Source organism: Bidens hawaiensis, unplaced genomic scaffold, assembly GCF_021521415.1.
Source record: "Bidens hawaiensis isolate Kalapana, Puna unplaced genomic scaffold, B.hawaiensis_p1.1 tig00002338_1, whole genome shotgun sequence".
NCBI classification, from domain to species: Eukaryota; Viridiplantae; Streptophyta; class Magnoliopsida; order Asterales; family Asteraceae; genus Bidens; species Bidens hawaiensis.
Window position 1 is genome coordinate 1,021,327 of NW_027491126.1, and position 6,308 is coordinate 1,027,634.

The 6,308-nt window shown below is 29.6% G+C and overlaps 1 pseudogene; it reads left to right on the plus strand.

The window, feature by feature from the left end:
• Nucleotides 1-5,112: 5,112 nt before the first annotated feature.
• Nucleotides 5,113-5,646, plus strand: LOC143618172 (VQ motif-containing protein 17-like; annotated as a pseudogene).
• Nucleotides 5,647-6,308: the final 662 nt, after the last annotated feature.

A 6,308-nucleotide genomic window follows, 5' to 3' on the forward strand; every position in this document is an offset into this window, starting at 1 on the left:
GATTAATATCTAACATAATCGTTGCACATACATTAATAAAATGATCACTATGAACAAATCAAACAATAAGTTAATTTGCAAAATGATCGAATCTACTTTCGTTGAATGTCATACCTATTTATGCACTGTGTTCAGTTGTGATGAACCGACATAGCGTTTAGCTGCATCGGTTCAATCTAGCCCTAAAATGATATCATGTTGACTATTAAAGTTGGATGTTTACAACTTTGACTCATCTAATTACACAAATACAAAATAATTCTCTAAAGATATATAGTTGCAACCTACGTATCTAATCCTAAACTTTACATATGAGGGATTAATATCTAACAAAAATCGGACTCTTTCTACTTAAAAACTAATAGACCAGGATTATTATTTATGATCTTAAGAGGTTGAATTTGTTAACGTTAGCCAAGTAAATATGGCCAATGCATGGGTATATCTTTTGAGTCTAAAACCTCAAATAATCATGTTATTAGTTATATGTAGATATTACTAAAAAAAATTGTAATTTCTTTTCCAAAAAGTATGATTTTGTAATTATATACTTGTTGACTTAGATGTTGTTCAACATATATGTGAGAAGTGATTTTACAGCGAGAAGTGCGAGAAGTTAATCTTAACAATCGATTATGTGTAATCAATGGTGGAAATCATAAATGACACATTTGTAATTATTATGACATTATAACAAATATAAAAGTAAAAAAAAAGGGTAGAATTGTCATATATAAATAGGCATGATTAAATCATTGAAAGTGTCTTCGTCACTTCCCCCTTTTTATGCCTCAATTAATATAGTGTAAAAAACGATTCTTTTATAGTGCCTATGGATAAAATGTTCTTTCATGTGTGTTTAGAGTGTAGTTACGTATGTTATATATGATAATTATCATATATTGTAACATAGTTTATGATGTGTATTTAAGTGGTTAACATGCAGCGAGTATATTGAGTTTATGTTTGCAACTTGCTTGTGTATGACCTATTAGTTATCTATAGGTTTATTAATATGTAGTATTTCTTTTTTTGATAAACTTATTTGATGTGTTGTGTATATTTCTTGATGTGTAGGACAATTGTAATTATTTATAGTTTTGTATTGTTATGTAGTATATCAAGTTGGATTTGTAGTATATCATGTTTGTTATACGTGATTATTCGTTATTGGGTATCTTATAATCCGAAAGCATAGGAGCCATTGATTGTGTAAGCTCATATATGATTGTGTATGGGTTTTTGAATGGTGTTCATATAAATATAAGTGTTCGTTGTTTTCATGTTTATCCGTGTCTATTTGGTTTAAAAAATATTTCTTACACATAACAAATAACCTACACATGTGTACCTTTTTTTTAAAAGGTGTACACATGTGTACATTAGCCTACACAATTAAAAAAACAAATAACTTACACTTGTGTTTTCGTATGACGTACACGCGTATGTTTTCATATATATAAAAGCATATTTCCTACACATGTACATATAACCTGCATATAACTTACACTTGTGTACAACCTACACAAAAAACATATAACCTTCATGTACGTAACCTACACATGTGTATATTAACTTACGCAAAAAAAAATATAACCTACAATTATGTTTACGCATGACCAGCCTATTCACTTATATTTTCACATATAGAAACATATTTCCTACACTTGTTTAAATGTAAGTGTTTGTAGTTTTCATGTTTATCCGTGTCTATTTTGTTTAAAATATATATTTCTTACACATAACAAATAACCTACACATACGTACATTAGCCTACACAATTAAAAAACAAATAACCTACACTTGTGTTTTCGTATGACGTACACGCTTATGTTTTCATATATATAAAAACATATTTCCTACACATGTACATATAACCTGCATATAACTTACGTTTGTGTACAACCTACACAAAAAACATATAACCTGCATGTACGTAACCTGCACATGTGTATATTAACTTACACAAAAAAAACGTATAACCTACAATTATGTTTACCCATGACCAGCCTATTCACTTATATTTTCACGTATAAAAACATATTTCCTGCACTTGTGTAACATAGTGAAGCTTTAAATTGTTTTCGGATTTGTTTATAAAGTATAAAAATCATTAAATTATAAATTAATAAAAATATGTATTTTGTTTGTTGATAAAAAGTTATTAGGAAAACATAGATTATGAGAATTCAAATTATGTATAATTTATAATTAAAAATATAAAATTCAGAATTAAAAGGAAAACAAAATTTTGTTTGTTGATAATGAAATCGGCATGGTTTTTTCATTGATAAAATGTAACTAGGGAACATAATATATAATTTATAATAAGAAAAATAATAATTAATAATTGAAGTGTAACTGCTCAAAGATAATAATTAGTTACCTTACATAAAAAAAACCCAATTATACTAAAATACCCTTATGATTAAAATAAATCATATAATAAAATAAAATTTATGATTGGTTGGTTTTATTTCTCGCACTTCTCGCTCTAACAATATTTCTCAAATGAACTTAATCCTATATATATATATATATATATATATATAATATATAGGATCAGGATCATGAGAAAACTTTTCTGAAATTGAGAACTATGAGAATCATTTTGGACCACAAAAAACCCATAAATAAAAAAATCATAAACTAAAAAAACACAAAAATAAAAAAAGTAAAAAAATCAAAATTCTTATTTTATCATCCGGTTTCATAAAAAAAACTAGGTTTAGCTAAGTTATATACACATATGTATAATATATACATATATGTACATTTACATGTTTTTTTGTACACATGTGTATAATTTAAGATAAATGATAATGTACATATGCGTATATTACGTAACTAAAGATTATATAAAATTATACATATGTGTATAATACGACGTTTTTTTTTAATTTTTTTTAATTTTTTTTATTTTTTTATTGAAACCGGAATGAAATATAAGAATTTTGGTTTTTTTACTTTTTTAAAATTTTTATTATTTTTTGTTTTATGATTTTTTTAAATATTTTTTAAAGTGTTTTTAGTGGTCCAAAATGGTTCTCAAAGTCCTCAATTTGCAAAGGATTCTCTTAGAATCCTTACCATATATATATATATATATATATATACTTTTTGACCATTGTTAACTCGCATTTAATTATAAATGCAACTTTTGACTGTTAATTTGTTTAGATTTCATTTGTACCAAAATATATATAGGCTTCATTTCTACCGAATTTATTGACTTAATTAGATTCAAATATTAGACTTTTTTACTAACTAATTATTTTATCTAGTTCTGAACTTATTGTTTATGGTCAGATATGGAATTGATGTTTACAGTTAACGATAACAAAATTAACAAGATTATATATACCAAAATTATGTTTTTTTATATAATGAACTCGTTGGTATTAGTGGGAACATTGTGAAATTGTTAAAACTTAAGGTAGTGTTTGGTATGGCATGCATGGATGAGATGCGGAATGGAATTGATCATTATAATGGAATAAATAGAAAAATGTGTTTGATTGGTCAATGAAATGGAATCACCCATTACCATATCCATTCCATTCTCTAAAAAACACTCCAAATTCATTTCATCACCCCTTGTTATTTTTGCATTCCATCACCTTTTCACACTATATTACCTTCACCACCCTCTCTCATTTTCATCGCATCTAAAAAGCATTTTTTACTAGTGCACCACTACTACCCATTGCTCTCTCGCCACCACCTGCCACCACCAACAATTGCTCTCGCCGCCTACCACCCACCACCACCATTACTGCTCGGCGCGTACAACCACCATTCCACTGCTACTCACTACCATTTTTATTTTATTCTGACTTTTTCTAGCTTATCAAAAAATAAAAACTAATAATTCATGTCATTTCCACATGGTAACCAAACATGCTAATAGAAGGGTAATGATTCATTGCATTACCTCGTCCATTCCATTCTCTAGCTCGCTCATTTCATTTCATCACTCATTCCATTACCTCATACCAAACAGATCCTTAGGCGGGTTTGTTTATACTTTATTTGAATGTCTCCTAGTATGACTATTATTCACGATTGTAAGCTAATTTTGACCAAGTGATGATTTGAAAAAGTAAGTGATCAAGATTTTGAGTTTTTATCTAACTTTGACTTTTAATGTTATATTCATATATACTGAACTGAGATTTGACCAAATTAAGTGTTAGTTTTGACTGGGTCTAACATTTAGTACTAAGGTAAGAAATTGTCTTTATTGGGTATGGAGTTGTAAGCTAATGTAGAAAGTATATATGTTTAAAATGCTCGATAGTGACAAATTTCTTACTGCAGATTAGTTTAGATAAATATAATCCTGACTCATTTAAAGCTAGATAGATAAAGAGGTGGCTATGTCAATCTCAAAAGAAACATGAAAAGGAGATCATATATTCATATCTATCTATTATTTAAGTTTCTTTAGTTGTATGTTTACCTCTTGTTTTAAATTAGTTTCCTAGTTCTTGTAGTTTATGTTTCATAGAATCATAGGGTTATAAGTATGTTCGTTTATTTTAAGTTTGTAACCAGAAAACTTTTTCAAGATTATTAAAGTTTCTTTTGATTATATTTCCAATTGTTCACCAATAATTGGTATCAGAGCGTAGGTGATCACCTGCGCTCTCTTGGGTGAACAAGAAAGGCATGAGACGACTAAAGTTGACCATTAGTGATCACTCGGTAACTGCCATAGGTAATTGTTTCAAGTAAGATTAAGTATATTGTCATTTTCTTGCGACCGTTTCCAATCGTAACAACCTTCTCATCGTAACAAGCATTGTCAATGGATTTGACCGGAGATAGCACTCTTTGAAGTGATGGTAATTATGATCATGAAAAGAAAGTATGTAGATAGTTTTATACTTGTTGGGATCATGATAAAGTTTTAACATAGTTTCGGTTCCTTATAGATGTTGTTTGACGGTCACTTTCTTTGAAGTTTGTTTTAGTTTTTAATTAATCTTTTCAAGTATTTTTATTACATTAAACAAATCCCTCACTTTAATTAAATATTTAACAAAGAAAACAATATTAATACATCTTTTCTCCTTCTAAACCAACTTACACCATACCCACCTTCCCACCACTCTCTAAAAACACACAAACACAAACTAAAGAACTATGGAAGACACGATGATCAGCAAGAAACACAGATGTTCTCCAGCCACAAAACCACTCACCATGCACGAAGACTCTCGAACCATCTCGAAAATCAAGCCCAAGATCCGCATACTTCACATATCTGCGCCCGAGATCATCAAAACAGACGTTGCAAATTTCCGGGAATTGGTTCAAAGGCTTACAGGAAAACCAACCCAAAAGAAAACAAGAAAAGAAAAGAAAAATAAAAGATTAAGATTTTCGCCCACGACAGGATCAAAGATCAAAGGGGAAGACGAGATATGGGTGGGAGCCAATTCAGGTGGCGGGTTCTTGGGTGGGGTTTGGTGATCTTGATAATGATGGGTTCATGCAGGAGTTCAGCCATCATAACCATGGGTTCGCACCAGTTTTACCGAATCTCGATACACTGGCATCTTCGGTTAATTCTCATCTGGAGTATTCTTTTGGGGAAAGATCACTCAGTTTGCCAAACAACAGATGATTTCTTTGCAGCTTTCTTTAAGAATATAGGTTTATTTATCGTATCTCGTATTGATTAAATTAATTATTTGTGTTGGGTGTTAATGATCGATCATTAGTTGACTAAATATAACCTCGGTCCAACTCTTGATTAGCTGATGACAATTGACAAACAAGTCTTTTTTCTTTCAGTCATGCGAACCGTTATCAGAAAACTCATGTGACCCTGTCAATACCATGCTAACAGGATCGCGTATTCACCTAAATTGTAGCTTGTACCGGACATGTAGGTGGCCTCCAAGATCTCATGGTAGATAACCAGTAAAAGCAAAGTTCGAATAGGAGATAGATCGACCTGCTAGATGGAAACAACTGACAAAAAAAGGATTTGAATTTTGATATGTTCAACTTGTATATATCTAACAAGATATATTATATAAAGTCTCTGTCTGTAGATTAAGGAAGGATACATGCTAGCGTTGTTGTGTCATTATCAAGTTCCATTTGTAAGTCTTGCAAGTAATGTTATATATTTTCCGAATAAGACTAATTAACAATATCTAAAATGTTATTTTTTGATTTAATTTTTGTGTGTTTCATTTTGAGAATTTATGTATTTTAAAGGTAAGTATTCTGAAGTATATATAGTTTTAATGTTGGTGTTATCCTTAGATAACAAATACTATTTACTGAATGGA